This window comes from Argentina anserina, chromosome 4, assembly GCF_933775445.1.
Source record: "Argentina anserina chromosome 4, drPotAnse1.1, whole genome shotgun sequence".
Taxonomy (NCBI): Eukaryota; Viridiplantae; Streptophyta; class Magnoliopsida; order Rosales; family Rosaceae; genus Argentina; species Argentina anserina.
In genome coordinates, this window is record NC_065875.1 from 17929821 (window position 1) to 17954193 (window position 24373).

The 24373-nt window shown below is 40.9% G+C and overlaps 1 non-coding gene across 1 annotated transcript; it reads right to left on the bottom strand.

The window, feature by feature from the left end:
- Window positions 1–18323: 18323 nt before the first annotated feature.
- Window positions 18324–18426, bottom strand: LOC126793003 (U6 spliceosomal RNA). The gene has a single exon (XR_007671991.1). It is a non-coding gene; the product is annotated as a U6 spliceosomal RNA (small nuclear RNA).
- Between the last annotated feature and the right edge of the window lie 5947 nt (window positions 18427–24373).

A 24373-nucleotide genomic window follows, 5' to 3' on the forward strand; every position in this document is an offset into this window, starting at 1 on the left:
TATATAGTTTGCTATATTATATACTGTTATGAATTCAATATGAATTGGTCATTTCGATGACGGGAATTATATATTGAGTAAGTGATTTAATTTGTACAATATGAGGTGTGATTATTGTACGTGGTTTTAACATGGTGTTTGTTAAACGTTTTGTTTTCGGACGTGTTTATGAAATATGACATGTATATGATATAACAGATTATATATATTGTATAAATGGTAAATAGGTACATATATATATATATAGTTTTCTATATAATATACTGTTATGATTTTATCGTGATGATGTCATTTTGATGACGAGATTTATATATCGAGCATGTGATTTTGATTTGTACAATATGAGGTGTGATTTATTGTACGTGATTTTAACATGGAGATTGTTAAAATGTTGATTTGTCTTCGGACTTGATTTTTGTACAATATGAGGTGTGATTATTGTTTGGCAATGCGGAACCTAGCCTTTGGCCGGGCGAAAGTTACGATACAGTTAGAGCTCTAGTCTGTCTGCCGGAGTACTGCATGTGAGGTAACAGGTGGTTATCGGCTCATGAGTACTCATATTTTTGGATGTTGGGTAGCAGGAGGTTGCCAACATCGGCGGTGTACTACGTGAGGGGTAACAGATGTGTACCAGCGTTCATTAGCACACGTATTATAAATGTATTTGGGTAACCAGAAGGGTTGCCCAACTTCTTATGAGCACTTTCATTTCACATACTTTTGGGACAACCAGATGGGCCGTCCATTGACTCATGAGTGCATTTATATTTGTTGTGTTGTGGATTTTTGTATATATTGATATGCGAGTTTTATTTTCATTTTACTCATACGAGCTATAAGCTTACCGGGTTTGTGTTTACAATCCCGGTGCACAAATTCGATGGTGTAGGGGATAATTCCGCAGGTGTCGATTAGTGGAGATTGAGAGACGACTCCGGAGACTCGAAGTTGTTCATTATCCTGCTTGTGGTGAGGTTTCTAGTGCGGATTTGTGTGTGAGAATTATTACATTTCCATTTTATGTAATGTTGAATTATAAATTTGGTTTGTAATAATTGGTTATCTGAGTTGTATTGTGAACTCAGTAATGATCCGCTGTGCATTTAAAACGATTTCGATTCGTAGAGATTGTTTTGGTGTTTTTCGACTTTGAAATTTTGAGTTTTCTGCTCGAAATTTTATGGTCGTTACAGTTGGTATCAGAGCCAGGTTGCGTATTTGACGATTATAAATATCATCTGGGAGCGATGATCCGACTGCAGGAGGGCACCCATCACATGCTCCTCGGTATTGATATGTCGTCGGGTACGCGAGAGTGTTAGGATCCATACCTTATGGTTTGGTCGTCTAGGGAGTATCGTGATAATACTTCGATGATTCATCATATCCTGGAATTTCATGTTGATATATGTTGAATATGTTTTTGTTGAATTCAAGACTTCATAAGTATTGACTAAGTGTTTCATTGTTTGAAGGTGATGAACTTGGATAAGGGCCGAGGACAAGGCCGAGGACGGGCGAGAGGCCGAAGTCGAGGTACGCCCGCAGGCCGAGTCCGCAACGTGGAGAACCTTTATGAGGAGGCTGCTCCACAGGAAGAACAGGTTGAGCCTGCTACTGAGGTTAGAGATGATGGTTGAGTGTTGAAGCTGATCAAGGATATCAGTGCATTGTCAGCACCAACCTTTCATGGAGGACTAGATCATATGGTAGCTGACCATTGGATCGAGGGTATGGAGACTTATTTTGAGATGATAGAGTGCACATAGATTGAGAAGAGAAAGATAGCTACATTCTTTCTAAAAGGTGATGCTCTAGACTGGTGGAAGAGCATGAGACAGACAGTGGATGTGTCTACATTCACATGGGGAGGTTTCACTACCATTTTCTGAGAGAAGTATTTTCCAGCCTCAGTACAGAAGAACTTAGAGCTTGAGTTTCTGGCACTGGTACAGGGAGAAATGACCGTTAGAGAGTATGATGCTCGTTTTTCGCAGTTGTACCGGTATGTCAGGCCTATGGGTGCGACCTCCTTAGCTCAAAAGTATCTACGAGGGCTGAAATAGGAGTACAAGACCATGATATCAGTTCTTTGTCTGTCTACAAAGGAGTTGATATTTGAGAGTGGGGAGTAGAGATGCAAAGGGAAAAGGCATGGCAATCTGTACAGGCAGCGAGCACTTAGGGCCTACAGGTAGGTCATGGAAGAGGCCAAGACCCCACTATCAGGTTCCGGCAAGGGCAACACCCCTATCTATCAGGGCTGCACCAGTTAGACCATTGACATCGGTGAGGTGTTATTGCTGCAACGAGATGGGACATTACGCCACAGCATGTCCGAAACTGAAGAGAGCAGGCTGCTACCAGTGCGGGCAAGTGGGACACATAGCTAGAGATTGTACCCGACCTCTTCAGGGTAGACAGGAGCGGCCGCAGAGACAGCTACCAGCGGGCCAAGCTAGAGTGTTCGCAGTGGGCCAGCGAGACACAGGGGTGGAAGATACATTATCACTTTTTGACTACCTTGCTAGAGTACTGTTTGATACGGGAGCATCGCATTTATTTATTGCTAGTTCGTTAGTAGAGATGCTAGGATTGGTTCCTACACCTCTTGGGAACGCTTTATGTATCACTTCACCCCTTGGAGTGTCCCTTAAGTTAGAGACAATCTACAAGGCTTGTCCGATTGTGATTGGGAGTAGAGAGTTCTCTGCTTTGTTGATTGTGATTCCGGACCACACCTATGATGTGATCTTGGGGATTGATTGGTTGAGACCGCAGTATGCGGTGATTGATTGTTTTGACATAGTGGTGTCCTTTCATAGACCTAGGGAGCCAGTGTTTCGTTATCGTTGTCTCAAGTCAGATAATGCCATGAGATCATGAGTTTTGGCACATGTGGAGTCGGTGGATCAGAAAGTAACTATTGCAGACATTGTGGTAGTATCCGAGTTTAGTGAGGTGTTCCAAGAGATACCGGGGCTACCTCCTCGAAGAGTGGTAGATTTGTGCATTGATGTAGTACCTGGTACAACACCTGTGTCAAAGGCACCCTATAGAATGGGGCAGAACGAACTTAAGGAGTTGAAGGTGCAGATCGATGAGCTATTAGACCAAGGGTTCATTAGACCTAGTGTTTCACCTTGGGGAGCACCGGTTTTGTTCGTGAAGAAGAAAGATGGTTCTCTGAGGTTATGTGTGGACTACAGAGAACTGAACAAGGTGACCATCAAGAATAGGTACCCCTTACCTATGATTGATGACTTGTTCGATCAGCTTAAAGGTGCTACTGTGTTCTCTAAGATTGATTTGAGATCCGGTTATCATCAGCTCAGGGTGAAGGAAGAAGATATATCGAAGACAGCCTTCAGGACCCGGTATGGACATTATGAATTTGTTTTCATGCCATTTGGTCTAACGAATGCACCAGCTGTCTTTATGAGTTTGATGAACTAAGTATTTAGCCCGTACTTGGATGAGTTTGTTGTGGTGTTTGTGGATGACATCCTGATATACTCCAAGACACAAGAAGAACATGTGGTGCATCTTCGAACAGTGTTGCAGACCTTGAAGGAGGCGAGATTGTATGCCAAGCTAGAGAAGTGTGAGTTCTGGAAAGAAGAGGTCAAATTCCTTGGTCACGTTGTCTCAAAAGATGGAGTACTGGTGGACCCGTCAAAGGTAGAGGCATTAAAGAATTGGAGTCGTCCAAAGAACCCTACAGAGATTCGTAGTTTCCTCGGTTTGGCATGTTACTACATGAGGTTTATCGAGGGGTTTTCTAGTATTGCATCTTCATTGACCAAGTTGACCAAGAAAGATACTCCGTTTGTGTGGACGGATGCATGTGAGGAAGCATTCAACAAACTAAACATCAGTCTGACCACAACTCCAGTGTTGACGATTCCTTCAAGTGGTGGTGGATATGTCATTTACAGTGATGCTTCGCTCCAAGATTTGGGTTGTGTGTTGATGCAGCATAGTGGAGTTGTTGCTTATGGCTCTAGACAATTGAAGATTCATGAGAAGAACTACCCCACACACGACCTAGGGCTTGCGGCAGTTGTGTTTGCCTTGAAGATTTGGAGACATTACTTGTATGGTGAGAAGTTTCAACTCTTTTCAGATCATAAGAGTTTGAAGTACTTGTTCTCACATAAGGAGCTGAATATGAGCCAGAGGAGATGGATGGAACTCCTCAAGGATTATGACTTCACATTGGAGTACCACCCGGGAAAGACAAATGTGGTGGCTGATACTTTGAGCAGGAAACCGAGAGGTGTAGTGGCTTCACTCATGGTCAAGGAATGGTTCATGCTCGAGACTGCATCAGAGTTTGATTTGGTACCATCGAGAGGAGAACCAAGGGTCTTTCTTGGTAGCGTCACGGTGCAACCCACATTGATCACGAGGATCATACAGGGTCAGGCGCAAGATAGATTCACACAAGCTAAGTTAGCAGATCTTGTAGTGGATACGCTTGATGAGTGCCCTTTCGAGTGGCGAGTTGGACCCGATGGAGGGTTGAGGTTTGGGGCAAGATTGTGTGTCCCAGATTGTGATGATATCAAGGAGGAGGTCCTTCGTACGTCACATCGATCACGTTATACCGTTCATCCAGGGAACACTAAGATGTACAAAGACCTATGCAGGCAATTCTGGTGGAACGGTATGAAGAAGGATGTAGCGGAGTTTGTATCGAAGTGCCTTACGTGTCAGCAAGTGAAAGCAGAACATCAACGACCAGCTGGCATGTTGAAACCACTGACTATTCCTCTTTGGAAGTGGGAGCAGATATCTATGGATTTTGTGACTGGATTGCCTAGATCGAAGAAGGGTCACGATGCCATATGGGTGATTGTCAATCGGTTGACGAAGTCGGCTCATTTTCTTCCAGTGTCGATGAAGTACTCAGTGGACGTGCTAGGGAAACTATACGTGAATGAGGTAGTGAGACTTCATGGAGCTCCAGTTTCTATTATTTCTGATCGAGATGCACGTTTGACTTCGAAGTTCTAGGGTGGTTTGCAGAAGGCAATGGGCACTACCTTGGATATGAGTACAACTTTTCACCCTCAGACGGATGGACAGACGGAAAGGGTGAATCAGGTGATGGAAGACATGTTGAGAGCATGTGTGCTGGATTTCAAGGGTAGCTGGGAAGATCATTTGAGATTGATTGAGTTTGCTTACAACAACAGCTACCATTCTAGTATTGGTATGGCACCTTATGAGGCTCTTTATGGTAGACCATGTCGATCACCGATCTGTTGGGCCGAAGTTGGTGATGAGGCACTGATGGGTCCAGATGTGGTTCAGGAAACCACGGAGAAGATCTCGATCATTCGGGATAGAATCTGGACCGCTCAGAGCAGACAGAAGAGCTATGCGGACTTGAAGAGGAGACATGTGGAATTTGAGATCGGCGATCATGTGTTCTTGAAATTTTCACCTATGAGGGGTGTGGTGAGATTTGGTAAGAAGGGAAAGTTGGCTCCGAAGTACGTTGGGCCCTTTGAGATACTTGAGAAGGTGGGTGAACTAGCATATCGACTAGCCTTCCCTACTAGCATGTCGGGCGTTCACAACGTCTTCCACATTTCCATGTTGAGGAAGTATGTACCGGATGAGTTACATGTGATCGATCATAGCACCATTGAAATGAAGGAAAATGCCACATTTGTGGTTGAGCCAGTTCGTATTCTGGATAGATCCACTAAGAAGCTTCGGAGGAAAGACGTAGAGCTAGTCAAGGTATTTTGGAGCCACCATGATGATGGTGACGCATCTTGGGAGCTAGAGTCGGACATGATGACTAGATATCCACAGTTATTCGTTGAGTGAGATTGAATTTCGGGACGAAATTCCTTTAAGAGGGTAGAATGTAATAACCTGACTTTTCGGAACGATGTTTGGATTGTTTAATTTCTATTAAGTTGTGAAATTCATTAAAATGAAATTTGGATTGCTTGCAAAAATTACGAAACTCAAGCGGAACGTTTCAGAACGTTTATTTAGAAAAACGTTACTTTTCCGCAACGTATATATCGACTTTTACTCCGTCGATCGTTTGTGAAAACTTTCTTCACGAAAGTCGTAGAGCTCAGCGATACGAGTGCGTGGACATGTGACACGTTCGAATCGGACGTCGGAGGTGAAATTTATTAACGTCGGAAGTTAGTTTGCGATTTTGGGAACGAGTATAAAAAGGGCATTTTTGTGATTAGGGTTTCCATTTCTGCAAACCCTTCTCTCCCCTCTTTCCGCCTCCCTCCCCCTTTTCTCTCCCCGATTCGCTCTCTCCCTCCCTCAAAAATCCATCTGCGGCGATCTCCCTTACCGCTCGTCTGTGTCGCACACCGCCGGCCTAGGAAGTTTCTCGCGACCCTCAGCAGCCGACCCCGAGCTCGACACGCCATCCCACGCAGCGCCGGAGCTCCACCAGCTACCCCAAGATTCGGCAGAAACCGTCTCCTTCCTAGGCGCATCTCCGGCGACTCACCGGTGGTTCTAGAGCTTCGTCGAGGTAAGGGTTTTACTTGATTGATGGATTGGAGTGGTTGTTTGTCATTTTGGTGAGGTTTTGATGGTGGATTAGAAGAGGAGAAGCGGAGGAGGAGGGGGGAGAGATACCGTCGCCTTAGGCGGCGCGTGAAGTGCAGTGGAGTGGTCTAGGGACGGCGTGAGGCCGTGGGGAGGAAGAGGGGGGAAGAAAAGGGGGATTTTGGGGCGGCGCGTGAACAGTGTTTCCGAATGGTAAATATGTAATTTATTTTTACGTACGGTAAATGTAAAAGTGATTTACGTACAGTAAATGTAAATTTTATTTAAGTACAGAAATACGTAAACAGTATATACTCGTACATGAATACGTAATGGATGTGTATTTGTACAGTAATACATGAATTGTAAATACGTGAATAGTACTCAGTGAATAGTACTCGGTGAACAGTAAATTCGTAAACCCAGAAATTGCTGAACAGTAACAGATTATTACTGTTTCGGCATTTAAAGGTTTACGAAACGATTCTAAATTCTTTTCTTATCTTTTCAAGGTGATCGATAAATCAAGGAAAGGAATTACCTTTCGGAAATTGTGGAATTACGCTCGAGTTGATAAGGTGAGTAAAATCTACCCTTGCGGAGATTCAAGATTTTGCAAGAGTTTTTAATATTGAATTACGACATGTATATGATATAGTGGATTACATATATACTGTATAATGGTAATAAGTACATATATATATATAGTTCACTATATTATATACTGTTATGAGTTCAATATGAATTGGTCATTTCGATGACGGGAATTATATATTGAGCAAGTGATTTAATTTGTACAATATGAGGTGTGATTATTGTACGTGGTTTTAACATGGTGTTTGTTAAACGTTTTGTCTTCGGACGTGTTTATGAAATATGACATGTATATGATATAACGGATTATATATATATATATATATATATTGTATAAATGGTAAATAGGTACATATATATATATATAGTTTGCTATATAATATACTGTTATGATTTTACCGTGATGATGTCATTTTGATGACGAGATTTATAGATCGAGCATGTGATTTTGATTTGTACAATATGAGGTGTGATTATTGTACGTGATTTTAACATGGAGATTGTTAAAATTTTAATTTGTGTTCGGACTTGAGTTTTGTACAATATGAGGTGTGATTATTTTACGTGTTTGGCAAGTCGGAACCTAGCCTTTGGCCGGGCGAAAGTTACGATACAGTTAGAGCTCTAGTCTGTCTGCCGGAGTACTGCATGTGAGGTAATAGGTGGTTATCGGCTCATGACTACTCATATTTTTGGATGTTGGGTAGCAGGAGGTTGCCAACATCGGCGGTGTACTACGTGAGGGGTAACAGATGTGTACCAGCGTTCATTAGCACCCGTATTATAAATGTATTTGGGTAACCAGAAGGGTTGCCCGACTTCTCATGAGCATTTTCATTTCACATATTTTTGGGATAACCAGATGGGCCGTCCATTGACTCATGAGTGCATTTATATTTGTTGTGTTGTGGATTTTCGTATATATTGATATGCGAGTTTTATTTTCATTTTACTCATATGAGCTATAAGCTTGCCGGGTTTGTGTTTACAATCCCGGTGCACTAATTCGATGGTGTAGGGGATAATTCCGCAGGTGTCGATTAGTGGAGATTGAGAGACGACTCCGGAGACTCGAAGTTGTTCATTATCCTGCTTGTGGTGAGGTTTCTAGTGCGGATTTGTGTGTGAGAACTTGTGAGGTTTTATTTGTGAGTTTTATGAAAGATTGTGAGAATTATTACATTTCCATTTTATGTAATGTTGAATTATAAATTTGGTTTGTAATAATTGGTTATCTGAGTTGTATTGTGAACTCAGTAATGATCCGCTGTGCATTTAAAACGATTTCGATTCGTAGAGATTGTTTTGGTGTTTTTTGACTTTGAAATTTTGAGTTTTCTGCTCGAAATTTTAGGGTCGTTACATCAAACCAATCACAACAAAGTCGTTCTTGGATTCTTTCCTCGATCGATTTTGGGCCTAGTCGCGTCGAATAAAAAATACCCTCTTACATATGGTCCTTTTCTTCTTAAATTATAAAAAATATTCAAATACAACTCTTCTAATCTTCTTCCTCCTTATATATTCAATCTGAAATTGAAAGTATGAGTCATTGAAAGCTCAAATCTAATCAATTTGAAAAAAAATTGTGGCAAATTTCTTAATTTATATTTGGTTTTCAGAAAATTCTTTTACTTCCATTGACACCTATTTTTATTTTGGAAGACTCATTGATGTCTAAAATTTGCATAGTTATACACTTACACAGACAAATTTTTTGATCCTAATTTATGATCCTAGATCTGCCATTGACTACATCTAGGGACGTATCTACTTGGTAGGCTGCTTGGGCTGTAGCCTAGATGATATTATGGTATTTGACTTTTCAGTTGTTCTATCGAGTCTTGAAATCTGAGTTAGTAAAGTTGGTTGAGTGTGAAACAATGTATCAGTGAGGTCTTGGGTTCAGGTCATTCCATTGTCCATACTTTTTTCCCTTTTACTTATTCCTTTTCCCTTCTCCTAAGCATTTTTTTTTGTGTTCTCTTCCTATTTTCTTGCAATATTTCTCTATTTTCTATGAGTATTCTTACTTACCTTCTTGATCTTGTACCCAATTGGGTTTAATGAAAACTCAATTAATTTAGCACTATATATAAAGTATAATTTGTTCCAAAGATTTTGGCAAAAAAATCGACAAAGAAAAAATATACTAGCTTAGACAACATTCACATCCCAGATCCGCCCCAGACTACATCATATGATTATCATTATGTCATCATTAGGAACACCATAATCATTCTACTTGGCAAGAAAATTGAACTATCATCCAGATTCATTTATAGAAGACTCTAAGCAGCGTCGTCACCTGCCAGTCACATTGGCCCGGTGTAGCTTTGCAAAAGCTATTGTTGGTGAACGAGACCAAAATTCTCAGTGCAAACTCCGGCAAGGGGCCTTGGAGAAAGTTCTCGTCGATAGATAAGTTCTGTAAAGGGCTATGTCAGTAATTAAAATAATCACAAAATGACATTTTTAAATAAAAAGACAATTTTTCTTGTTAATCTAACGACTCTTGATTCAAAAAATTTGTGATTTTTTTATCAATTATTTAATTTTTCATCACAATAATGCTTTCAAATTGTAAAAAGAAAATAATTAATATTTACGAAAATATACTTGAATATATATATATATATATATATGGCGGGTCACTGCCAGGTTTTTTGCCTATTTGGTCATCTGTGGCATTCAAAAGATTTGGCGGTCCTAGGTAGTCCACAACGTTCCTCGGCGGCCCGTGGTGGTCAAAAATGGTGGACTTGTAGAAATTAAAAATAAAAATGCTATGAAGTAAAATAATTTCATGATGAAAATTGTATTTCGGATGATGACGCGGAAGACTATGAAAGAAAAATAGATATTGAGTTTGAATCCGATACCGAATAAGTTAGTGAAAGATTTTGAAAAGAAAAACTTGAAATTTAGTCTTGCATTTGTTTTATAATTTACATGTTGTTTTAATATTTTTGTATGGACTTTAAACTTAATTAATTTTGAGTTTAGACTATTTTGAAAATTAATATTAAGCATTATTATATTTTTTGATCATATAAATAGTTTAAATACATATATAAAAATAAATAAATTATAATAATTCGAATATGCCTAGGTACCGCCTATGAGGCCGTCTAACCGTCTAGGTGCTAAGAGGTAGATGTCCGCCTGTATACCGCCTAACGTTTTTTCAAACCGTGATATATATATATATATATATATATATATATATTCCGTTATATATGTTAATGTGGTTCTTTATCTTCTGACATTGATCACATCAAATAACAACTAACGGAATTCAACCCTTTTCTGTTTTGAGAAACCACTTGATTTGAGTTAAACGTTGCAACATCATTGATTAGAGTGAGATGAACAAATAACAAAAGCAAACCCAAAAGCAAAAGCAAAATCATCGAACAAGTCAATTTTATTCTCATTGTGACTCATCTGAAAAAGCTTTTGAAACTAAACCATCATGAAGTGTGAATCATACTTACAACTATTACAGCAACTGTACAAGCCTACCAAATCCGCCAATAACTCAACACATATTCATCCCTCCTCTAACCATCGTCAACAGGTCGACCGCACACTTACTCAGTAACATTCCAATAACAACTATCACAACGCCAACAAACACACCAACAAATTTGCTCAAGCGTGGTGATGTCTCAAAGGGAGTGGGAGTGAATTCATCTCCGCCCGGCCGGAGAAAGGCGTTGCCTTTGCTATGAACCACAACTCTATTGGAAAATGTAACGACCCTAAAATTTCGAGCATGAAAACTCAAAATTTCAAAGTCGTTAAACACCAAAACAATTCCAAAGAATTGAAATCATTTTAAATGCACAACGGATCATCACTGAGTTCTCAATACTACTCAGAAAACCAATTATTACAAACCAAATTTATAATTCAGCATTACATAAAATGGAAATGTAATAATCCTCACAATCTCTCACAAAACTCACCAATAAATCCTCACAAATTCTCACACACAATTCTGAAATGAAAACCACACCACAAGCAGGATAATGAATAACTTCGAGACTCCGGAGTCGTCTCTCAACCTCTACTAGTCGACACCTGCAGAATTATCCCCTACACCATCGAATTGGTGCACCGGGATTGTAAACACAAACCCGGTAAGCTTATAGCTCGTATGAGTAAAATGATAATATAATTCGCATATCAATATATACGAAAAATCACAATTCAACAATTATAAATGTCCTCATGAGTCAATGGACGGCCCATCTGGTTGTCCCAAAAATATATGAAATGGAAGTGCTCATGAGAAATCGGGCAACCCTTCTGGTTACCCAAAACATTTATAATACGGGTACTAATGAACGCTGGTACACATCTGTTACCCCTCACGTAGTACACCGCCGATATTGGGTAACCACCCGCTACCCAACATCCAAAACAATATGAGTACTCATGAGCCGATAACCACCTGTTACCGCACATGTAGTACTCCGGCAGACAGACTAGAGCTCTAACTGTATCGTAACTTTCGCCCAGCCAAAGGCTAGGTTCCGACTTGCCAAACACGTACAATCATCTCATATCATATTGTACAAAAATCCAGTCCGAAGACAAATCAACATTTTAACAATCTCCATGTTAAAATTCACGTACAATAATCTCACATCATATTGTACAAATCAAAATCACTTGCTCGATAATATCTTGTCATCGAAATGACATCATCACGATAAAATCATAACAGTACATTATATAGCAAACTATATATATGTACTTATTTACCATTTATACAATATATATATAATCCATTATATCATATACATGTCATAATTCATAAACACGTCCGAAGACAAAACGTTTAACAACACATTAAAATCACGTACAATAATCACACCTCATATTGTACAAATTAATTCACATGCTCGTCATATAATTCTCGTCATCGAAATGACCAATTCTAATGAATTCATAACAGTATATAATATAGCAAACTATATATATATAAGTACTTATTTACCATTTATACAAATATATGTATTCCACTATATCATATACATGTCGTATTTCAATATTTAAAACTCTTGCAAAATCTTGAATTCACCGCAAGGGTAGATTTTACTCACCTTATCGACTCGAGCGTAATTCCACAATTTCCGAAGATAATTCATTTTCTTGATTTATCGATCACCTTCAAAAGATAAGAAAAGAATCTAGAAGCGTTTCGTAAACCTTTAAATGCCGAAACAGTAATAATCAGTTACTGTTCAGCAATTTTCGGTTTTTACGAATTTACTGTTCACTGAGTACTATCCACTGTGTACTATTCACGTATTTACTATTCATGTAATAATGTACAAATACACATCCAATATGTATTTCTGTACGAGTACATACTGTTTACGTATTTATGTACGTATAAATACTATTCAAATGTACGTACTGTCTCAGTAAATAATAATTACCGAATTACCATTCCAAAATTAGTTTTTACAAAACCACCACTCCATTTCTTCCCCTCTCCTTCTTCTCCACCCCTGCACGGCCCAAGGCTACCTCCTGGCCACCTCACGCACTCACACGCGCCGCCTAAGGCAGCGGTGCTCAACCCTCACCTACACCTCCGATCCTCCTCCAAAAACCTCCCAATTCATCCAAAAACATAATACAATCATCCCAACCATGAATTAAATGCATCCTTACCTAGATCGGAGTTCAAATTGCGTCGGAAATGATTGAATCATCGACGAGTTTCGCACAGGGACTTCCCTCGTCGATGCGGCTCCTTGGCGGCGAGACGTGGCACGGCGTGCTAGAGAGTGGCAGTGGAGGGTCTCGCGATGCCCTAGGGAATGGTGGTGAGGGACACAGCAGCTTGGAGGCGACGATCGGGGTGCGAGGCAGAGGGAGGCTCGGGGTGAGAGAGGGCTCTCGGCGGCGAGACGGAGCGCCGCAAGCTCGGGGTCGACTGCGGAGGAGTGGGTGATGCCTCTGGGCTAGGCGGTGTGCACCACGGCGGTCGGTCGGTGAGGTTGCAGGCGAAGCTCGATGGAGGGAGGGAGAGCGATCGGGGAGAGAGAGTCGCGAGAGGAGAGAGAGAGAAAATGGGGCGGGTGAAGGGTTTTCCAGAAATGGAAACCCTAATCCCTAATTTTTCCTATTTATACTAGTTTCCAAAATCAGAAACGAACTTCCGACGTTAATAACTTCCACGTCCGACGTCCGATTAGAACGCGTAACATACTCACGAACTCGTATCGACGAGCTCTACAACTTTTGTGAAGAAAGTTTTCGAAATAGAGCGACGGAATAAAAGTTGATATATTCATTCGGAAACGTAACGTTTTTATAATTAAACGTTTCGAGAACGTTTCCGTTTCCTTTTCGTAAAGTCGTAAACAACCAAATTTATTTTACTTGAATTTCAAAACTTTATAAAATTCATATTAAACCAAATATTGATTGAAAAATAGGGTTATTACAATCCACCCCCCTTAAAGGAATTTCGTCCCGAAATTCAAGCTCACTCAACAAACAACTGTGGATATCTATTCATCATGTCCGACTCTAGCTCCCAAGATGCATCACCCTCATCATGGTGACTCCACATTACCTTGACTAGCTCAACTTCTTTCCTCCGAAGCTTCTTTTTGGATCTATCGAGAATACGAACCGGTTCAACAACAAATGTGGCATTTTCCTTCACTTCAATGGTACTATGATCGATTACATGTGACTCATCTGGTACATACTTCCTCAACATGGAAATGTGGAAGACGTTGTGAACGCCCGACATGCTAGTAGGCAAGGCTAGTCGATATGCTAGTTCGCCCACCTTCTCAAGTATCTCAAAGGGCCCAACGTACCTCGGAGCCAACTTTCCCTTCTTGTCAAATCTCACCACACCTCTCATAGGTGAGACCTTTAAGAACACATGATCGCCGATCTCAAATTCCACATGTCTCGTCTTTAAGTCCGCATAGCTCTTTTGTCTACTCTGAGCGGTCCGGATTCTATCTCGAATGATCGAGATCATCTCCGTGGTTTTCTGAACCACCTCTGGACCCATCAGTGCCTCATCACCAACTTCGGCCAAACAGATCGGTGAACGACATGGTCTACCATAAAGAGCCTCATAAGGTGCCATGCCAATGCTAGAATGGTAGCTGTTGTTGTAGGCAAACTCAATCAATCTCAAATGATCTTCCCAGCTACCCTTGAAATCCAGCACACATGCTCTCAACATGTCTTCCATCACCTGATTCACCCTTTCTGTCTGTCCATCCGTCTGAGGGTGAAAAGCTGTACTCATATCCAAGGTGGTGCCCATCGCCTTCTGCAAACCACCCCAGAACTTCGAGGTGAAACATGCATCTCGATTAGAAACAATAGAAACTGGAGCACCATGAAGTCTCACTACCTCATCCACATATAGTTTCCCAAGCGCGTCCACTGAGTACTTCATCGACACTGGAAGAAAATGAGCCGACTTCGTCAACCGATCGACAATCACCTATATGGTATCGTGACCCTTCTTCGATCTAGGCAATCCAATTACAAAATCCATAGATATCTGCTCCCACTTCCAAAGAGGAATAGTCAATGGTTTCAACATGCCAGCTGGTCGTTGATGTTTTGCTTTCACTTGCTGACATGTAAGGCACTTTGATACAAACTCTGCTACATCTTTCTTCATACCGTTCCACCAGAATTGCCTGCATAGGTCCTTGTACATCTTGGTGTTCCCTGGATGAACGGTATAACGTGATTGATGTGCCGTACGAAGGACCTCCTCCCGAAGATCATCACAATCTGGACACACAATCTTGTCCCAAACCTCAGCCCTCCATCGGGTCCAACTCTCCATTCAGAAGGGCACTCATCAAGCGTATCAACTACAAGATCTGCCAACTTAGCTTGTGAGAGTCTATCCTACGCCTGACCCTGTATGATCCTCGTGATCAATGTGGGTTGCACCGTGACACTACCAAGAAAGACCCTTGAAGTTTCGAGCATGAACCATTCCTGGACCATAAGTGAAGCCACCACACCTCTCTGTTTTCTACTCAATGCATCGGCCACCACATTTGCCTTCCCCGGGTGGTACTCTAATGTGAAGTCATAGTCCTTGAGGAGTTCCATCCATCTCTTCTGCCTCATATTCAGCTCCTTCTGTGAGAACAAGTACTTCAAACTCTTATGATCTGAAAAGAGTTAGAACTTCTCGCCATACAAGCAATGAACCATTCCTGGACCATAACTGCCGCAAGCTCTAGGTCGTGTGTCGGATAATTATTCTCATGAATCTTCAATTGTTCAGAGCCATTAGCTTGTGTGAATCTATCTTGCGCCTGACCCTGTATGATCCTCGTGATCAATGTGGGTTGCACCGTGACGCTACCAAGAAAGACCCTTGGTTCTCCTCTCGATGGTACCAAATCAAACTCTGATGCAGTCTCGAGCATGAACCATTCCTTGACCATGAGTGAAGCCACTACACCTCTCGGTTTCCTGCTCAAAGTATCAGCCACCACATTTGTCTTTCCCGGGTGGTACTCCAATGTGAAGTCATAATCCTTGAGGAGTTCCATCCATCTCCTCTGGCTCATATTCAGCTCCTTATGTGAGAACAAGTACTTCAAACTCTTATGATCTAAAAAGAGTTGAAACTTCTCACTATACAAGTAATGTCTCCAAATCTTCAAGGCAAACACAACTGCCGCAAGCCCTAGGTCGTGTGTGGGGTAGTTCTTCTCATGAATCTTCAATTGTCTAGAGCCATAAGCAACAACTCCACTATGCTGCATCAACACACAACCCAAACCTTGGAGCGAAGCATCACTGTAAATAACATAACCACCACCACTTGAAGGAATCGTCAAAACTGGAGCTGTGGTCAGACTGGTTTCTAGTTTGTTGAATGCTTCGTCACATGCATCCGTCCACACGAACGGAGTATCTTTCTTGGTCAACTTGGTCAATGAAGATGCAATACTAGAAAATCCCTCGATAAACCTCCTGTAGTAACCTGCCAAACCGAGGAAACTACGAATCTCTGTAGGGTTCTTTGGACGACTCCAATTCTTTACTGCCTCTACCTTTGACGGGTTCACTAGTACTCCATCTTTTGAGACAACATGACCAAGGAATTTGACCTCTTCTTTCTAGCTTGTCATACAATCTCGCCTCCTTCAAGGTCTGCAACACTGTTCGAAGATGCACCACATGTTCTTCTTGTGTCTTGGAGTATATAAGAATGTCATCCACAAACACCACAACAAACTCATCCAAGTACGGGCTAAATACTTGGTTCATCAAACTCATAAAGACATCTGGTGCATTCGTTAGACCAAATGGCATGACAACAAACTCATAATGTCCATACTGGGTCCTGAAGGCTGTCTTCGATATATCTTCTTCCTTCACCCTGAGTTGATGATAACCGGATCTCAAATCAATCTTAGAGAACACCGTAGCACCTTTGAGCTGATCGAACAAGTCATCAATCCTAGGTAAGGGGTACCTATTCTTGATGGTCACCTTGTTCAGTTCTCTGTAGTCCACACATAACCGCAGAGAACCATCTTTCTTCTTTACGAACAAAACCGGTGCTCCCCAAGGTGAAACACTAGGTCGAATGAACCCTTGCTCCAATAGCTCATCAATCTGCACCTTCAACTCCTTAAGTTCATTTTGCCCCATTCTATAGGGCGCCTTTGACACATGTGCCGTACCAGGTACTACATCAATGCAGAAATCCACTACCCTTCGAGGAGGTAGCCCTGGTATCTCTTGGAACACCTCACTAAACTCGGACACTACCACAATGTCTGCAGTAGTTTCCTTCTGATCCACCGACTCCACATGTGCCAAAACTCCTGATCTCATGGCATTATCTGACTTGAGGCAACGATAACGAAACACTGGCTCCCCAGGTCTATGAAAGGACACCACCATGTCAAAACAATCAATCACCGCGTGCTCCGGTCTCAACCAATCAATCCCCAAGATCACATCATAAGTGTGGTCTGGGATCACAATTAACGAAGCAGAGAACTCTCTACTTCCAATCATAATCGGACAAGCTTTGCAGATTGTCTCTAACTCAAGTGACACTCCAAGGGGCGAAGTGACACATAAGGCGTTCCCAAGAGGTGTAGGAATCAATCCTAGCATCTCTACTACCGATCTAGCAATAAATGAATACGATGCTCCCATATCAAACAGTACTCTAGGAAGGTAGTCGAAAAGTGATAATGTACCTTCCACTCCTGTGTCTCGCTGACCCACTGCGAACACTCTAGCTTGGCCCACTGGTAGCTGTCTCTGCGGCCGGTCCTATCTACCCTGAAGAGGTCGGGTACAATCTCGAGCTATGTGTCCCACTTGCCCGCACCGGTGGCAGCCTGCTCTCTTCGGTTTCAGACATGCTGAGGCGTAATGTCCCATCTCGTTGCAGTCATAACACCTCACCGCTGCCAATGGTCTGACTGGTGCAGCTATGATAGCTAGGGGTGTCGCCCTTGCCGAAACCTGATAGTGGGGTCTTGGCCTCTTCCATGACCTACCCGTCGGCCCTGAGTGCTCGCTGTTGAACAGATTGCCTTGCCTTTTCCCTTTGCATCCCGACTCTCCACCAGTCTAGAGCATCATCTTTTAGAAAGAATGTAGCTATCTTTCTCTTCTCAATCTCTGTGCACTCTATCATTTCAAAACATGTCTCCATACCCTCGATCCAATGATCAGCTACCATATGATCTAGTACACCATGAAAGGTCGGCGCTGACAGTGCACTGATATCCTTGATCAGCTTCAACACTCGTCCATCATCTCTAACCACAGCAACAGGCTCAACCTGTTCCTCCTGTGGAGCAGCCTCCTTGTAAAGGTTCTCCACGTTGCGGACTCGGGCTGCGGCCCTACCTCGACCTCGGCCTCTCGCCCGTCTTTGGCCCTGTCCTCGGCCCTTATCCGAGTTCATCACCTTCAAACAATGAAAAACTTAGTCAATACTTGTGAAGTCTCTAATTCAACCAAAACAGATTCAACAGATATCAACATAAATTTCCGAATATGATGAATCATCGAAGTATCATCAAGATACTCTTTAGAGGAAACCATAAGGTGTGGCTCCTAACACACTCTCGCATACCCGACGACATATCAATACCAAGGAGCATGTGATGGGTGCCCGCCTGCAGTCGGATCATTTCTCGATTTATGCGTGTCATCCTTGCGCAAGGGCCATGCTAATCTTCTCTGTATCGTTCCAATTTTATTGGATGTCCCCGCCTGAACTGTTGAAGAGCTCCTTGAGGGGGACGTGGACATCGCCGATTGTCTTGATGTGGACAAGGCCCAGGCAGGTGATCTTTCGTAGGGGTTGCTCAGGCAGACGAGCTTGATTTCAACGAAGAGGCTGTGTTGAGTGAGTAGAGAGTCGTCGAGGGCGAAACGCATAGGGAAGCTGTTGAAGGTGGGGTTTGTGTCGCAGTTTTTAACTACTGCGGTTCGCATTAATTGCTGGCCGTAGCGGATGTCACCATGGAGGGAGATGATGGCGTAGACGTCCATCTTTGAACCTCTGTTCACGTTTTTCAGGTTCTTGGCGGAGACCAGTTGCAGCTCCAGAGTCCTTTGCTGAGTTAGCGCCATTCAAGTTGAAGTTTCAGATGAAGAGTACGTCCATATTTTGGGAGTGTCAATCGTGGGCGTCGCTGGTTAAAAGAGCTTCATGCATATGCGGGATTTGCTCCAAGATTCAATGTGTGGGAGATATATGGCTGCTCCTCCCGAGGGGTTCAAGCATGCCGACCCGGTTAAATTCGGAGAGCTTGTTGCTAGTCGAGGACTTAACGTCAAAGAGGCGAGTTGGCCGCCTTACACACAGGTAGGGGTATGGAGCCAATCCCCTGATAAGCCCAAGACAGGGCGAAACCAGTGTATTGCCCCGTTGAATAAGGCTGGCACCATGAGAATGGAGCGCCGCACGGATCAAGTGTGACAGCCGAATAGCTAGGTCCGTGATAGACATCTAGCTTTCGAAAACTCGAGCTTAGTTTGCCTCTGAATAATGGTCTCTGGAACTTGCTTACTAGTAATGATGAAAGTGTAGCCTCCTTGAGATCATGAGGTGGCCACCTAAATTTCTACTATATAAGGCGGTTATTGTTGTCCGATCGATCTTCTTGTTAGGTATGAATGCTATTAATTAGTCTTTGCTAGCTCTCTCTCTCTCTGTTTTTTTTTTTGAAAATGGCTAGCTCTTATTTTGTGTTCTTACTTTTTATTGTCCGACTCTAGTGCTCGTTACTTGATAATAGACTTATAGTTAAGTTATTTGGGCTAAAACTTTCAAATTTTAATACAGTGTACGTGTTTGATCATATTATCTCGTTATCAACTACAATCATTACCGAATTTGAAATCTTTGAGGTTTCAATACTCAAATTTGAAAAAATCTAAATCCAAATCTAAATCCAATATCCAAACAGGGCCTAAACAAATTGTTCTTAATGAATTATGTCGTTCGTTCTAAAAAAATTACAACTTTTGTTTTTTGAAGACGAAAATAAAAATTACTTACATTTCAAAATGTTGAAGGGTGATGAGGATGCAAAACTAAAGGGTGGAGACGGTAAGAGCTGTTTGTGCCATCTTCTTTAGGTAATTACAGGGGCAGCAATCATTGAAAAATACAAATATTATAACAGTAATAAGGGAGCGAATCAAAATCCAAACGATACACAACAAATAAGTCTTATTCTAGAAAAAAAAACAATTCAAGTTATGGTTACACAAACCGGCTACCGGTACATAATGTCCTAATTCCATCTTTTAGATATAGCTCCTTCTCCTTCTACTTACCGGCACGATGCAGTTGTTCCCAAACTTGTAAGAGAAGCTCAGCTCACCCTGATGGCCACGTTTTGAGGGTAGCCGGACGGGATATGAGATGAGCTTCATGTCCTTATTGTCAGCTGAACTGTTGAAGAGCTCCTTGAGGGGGACGTGGACGTCGCCGATTGTCTTGATGTGGACAAGGCCCAGGCAGGTGATCTTTCGTAGGGGGTTGCTCAGGCAGACGAGCTTGATTTTAACGGAGAGGCTGTGTTGAGTGAGTAGAGAGTCGTCGAGGGCGAAACGCATAGGGAAGCTGTTGAAGGTGGGGTTTGTGTCGCAGTTTTTAACTACTCGGTTCGCATTAACTGCTGGCCGTAGCGGATGTCGCCATGGAGGGAGATGATGGCGTAGACGTCCATCTTTGAACCTCCGTTCACGTTTTTCAGGTTCTTGGCGGAGACCAGCTGCAGCTCCAGAGTCCTTTGCTGAGTTAGCGCCATTCAAGTTGAAGTTTCAGTTGAAGAGTACGTTTGGGAGAAATTGACCGAATAAGAATTCTCAAATTGCAGTCGTCAAGCCTGTGTGTGCATATATATACAGTTATACACACACATACACACATGTATTGGAGAATAATCCATTTCCGACAGAGATAAGGTTAGTTGACGACTTGACGAGAGGGAGTTTGTTCGTACAAAGACAAAGACGCACACAAGTCGAAGTCGAAAACAAGTGGGAAACGGAAATACTTTCCTAATGCAAACTGCGAAGTGAAAACCCATGATTGCGAATTCCGATACCGCCGCCATCGGAATCAGCACGGACTGTGGCTGCTAGAGAAAATCCTAGCAGAGCACGCCGCAAAAGAACTTGTGGTCTGGAAGTGTTATTTCGAAGGAACATAACAGCTCTGAACATGTTAGATTTTCTCTGTCCTTGTTTAATAATGTGTAATTTTTACGCGAACCAATACTCTGTTTTCATTTTAAAATGTTCGCACTTGAATAGAGAATCAGACTCCCAATATGTACAGACTTGTAAATGTCGACACCCGGCCAATTATTATTCTAGATCTAAACCTAGAAGCCCAGTGCCAAGTTAGAGCTTTGCTCCCATCCGCCCCATGCATCTCCACCGTGATAACGTTTTGTTTTTCCTTGAAGAATTTTTGTATTATCAAACAAAGAACTCCAATACTTCAATTAAAAGTTCAATAAGTTTGTTCTGAGCTTAAACTGGTGTCGTTAAACTAAATGATATTGAGCATGAGATATTTCTTTTAAATGAAGATATTCAACTCTAATTAAAATTCATAATACATAATGGATTAGAAATATATATATAGATATATAAATTATTAAACTGTTTAAGGAGAAATATAGCAAAAATTCTTTTTTGAACAGAGAGATCATTTTATTCATTTTATTTTATAAAGGATTACATGATACATACTAAGAAACCTATCTCTGACTATTTTAAAGGTAGATATAGAGTGAACTTCCTAAAACATAAATCATCTTTTAATTCAGGATGCCCCAACCACACTTTACGCGCCAAATCGACAGTCGTAAATTAAGGAGTGTCATGAAAAGAAAAAAAAATCATACAATTAAGGCACTTCGATTGGTTTAAGGAACAACCTCTGCTAGGGTTGCGAGAGGACTTCCTAGATGGAAGCAACGTCAGTGATCCCAAAGCTCCCAACCGAAATCATATGGTTTCTGATACTCACAAGGCTACCGACCAAGTTGGTGGTCCGTTGCAGATGCGTCTGTAAATCATGGTCCTCTCTTATCCGCAGTTCTAGTTTTCTCGCCGCCCACCGGAGCTTCTGGTGTAGCCCTTCCACTCACTCCTCTTCGCCATGTCGGACCAGACCACAACCGAACTTCAACACTTTTACTCTGCGAAAATCAACCAAGAAGGAGAGGAGGATATTATTAATCCGAGACAGGTTACAGTACCCACGATTTTTATTTATTATTTTATACAATCCTAGTAATTTGATGAACTAGTCACCAGGTTGCCCATTTAGATTTTGACACATGACATTTTATTTTATATTTTTTACAAATTTATCAACACATTTGTTGTCATATTAGTAATTTGGTCAAAAAACATGTAATACAGACCATTAACATATTAATTACACTAAAGAAGACAAAAAATATCATATATAATCAGGATCATAGTAATTCTCGTAATTAACTTGTGAAACATGTAAATATAATAGTTATGACAATTTTATGCAACTAAGCACTCTATTGCATGAATGAGAACATATTAACTTGTTTGTGGAAATATAAAAATTCATCATTTTTATAACACATTTGTCTTCAAATTTGTAAAAAGAGTCACTAACCTGTAAATATGGCAGTGACTTTATAATTATAAGTTATACAACATTTATTACACAAATTTTCATCAATTGTCCTCGTATTCGTTATAACGTTGTGAAAATGTAATAATTTAGAATATCACCCGATTACAAAAATTGAGCAATTTATCACATGAATGATGACACATGAATTCTTTTTTTGTAAATATAAAAAACTTACTATCTTTAAAACACATTTGTCTTCAAATGTGTAAAAAGAGTTGAAAACATGTAAATATGGCCGTGACCTTGTAATTGCAAGTTATACAAAATTTATTACACAAACTTTTATCAGTTGTCCTCGTATTCGTAATAATGTTGTGAAAAATGTAATAATTTAGAATACCACTTACAAAACTGAGCACTCTATTACATGAATGAGGACACATGACCTCTTTTGTGTAAATAAGAAAATTTATTGCATTTACAACACAATTAGTCTTCAAATTTGTAAAATGAATCATGAACATGTAAATATAGTCGTGGCCTTACAATTACAAGTTGCATGACATTTATTACAAAATAATCTATCAATTGTCCTCGCATTTGTAATAACATTGTAAAAATAATAATAATTTAAAATCATCACCCAATTACACAACCGAGAGCTCTACTACTTGAATGAAGACATATGCTTTACATGCACAAAATAATGAAAATTTACGCAAATCAACAATATAAACATTGCAATATATATATATATATATATATATATATATTAGTTTAGAAACTTGTAAATAAGTACCCGAATAGAATTAAATTTTCACATCTACAAAGTAAGATAATTTCATATAAGTGATTATTTTATTTAATACAATTATTACAATTTTCGAAAAGTATTAATGATGTGGGTAATTAGTGATAAAGTCTTTTATGATTGTTTTGTTTTAAGATATAATCTCATAATTAATCATTTTTTTGTTACATTGTGACCAGGTAAACAAGTCATGAGATTTCTTGAATATTTATAACCATTAGATTAATTACCAATCTAAGGCTACAAATACCACAGTATATGATACCCACAGGTACCCTAGAATTTTCCTTATTAATCCAATAACACACCTCTTCAGCCTTCCGACATCTACCTATTCCTATCTCAACGGCACGCGCAGTATCAGTATCAACGGCTTGACGATTTTAGCCGATAAAACTAGTTATAATACGGTTAATACCAGACCTGTTTATGTTTTCAATCCCTGCATTGAAGATATTATAACTCTTCCCGACAGCAACGTCGAAGCCGGAAAGTTTACCCACCATCTCGGATTTAGTGCTGTCACAAACGAGTATAAGGTTCTCCAAGTGCATTGGTCTGGTGATTCGCATCATCTGGGTTATGTCACTTATGTTGACTCTCTAAGGTTCAAAATTTTCACTCTAGGTACAACTTCATGGAGGCACATACAATTGAATTTTCCTTTTGAACCTGAAAGGCTACGCTTTGCTGAGAAAAGTGTGTGCCTACATGGAGGCATACATTGGATGCATACATATCAGAAGATTATAGTTGTATTTGACGCTGGAGCCGAGAGATTCAGAGCCAACGTCCCACTTCCCGGAGATTTTAACTCCGGGGATATAGTTGAAGTGAACGGATGTGTGGCTGTGTACGATGATACGTCAATGTTTAAAGACGACATATTGTTGCTGTGGATTTTGGAGGATTACGAAAATCATGTGTGGGTTAAGAAGACTATCATATTCACCTCGAGTTGGCTGGACTTAGGAAACTCTATTCCGTTGGGTACAATCCACACAGGAGAGATCCTGCTCAAGCCTTCACTACGGGACTCAGATGATATCTGCCTACATTTAAACAATATAGAGAGCGACAGCTTTCGAAAATTTCAGCATAGTTTGCCTCTGAAGAATGGTATATGGAGCTTTCTTACTAATTATAATGAAAGTGTAATCTCCTTGACATAATGAGGTGGGCACCTAAATTATCTACTGCGTATAAGGCGATTTTTGTTGTTTGATTTTCTAGTTAGGTAGGACTGATATTTGCTAGTTCTTGTTAAC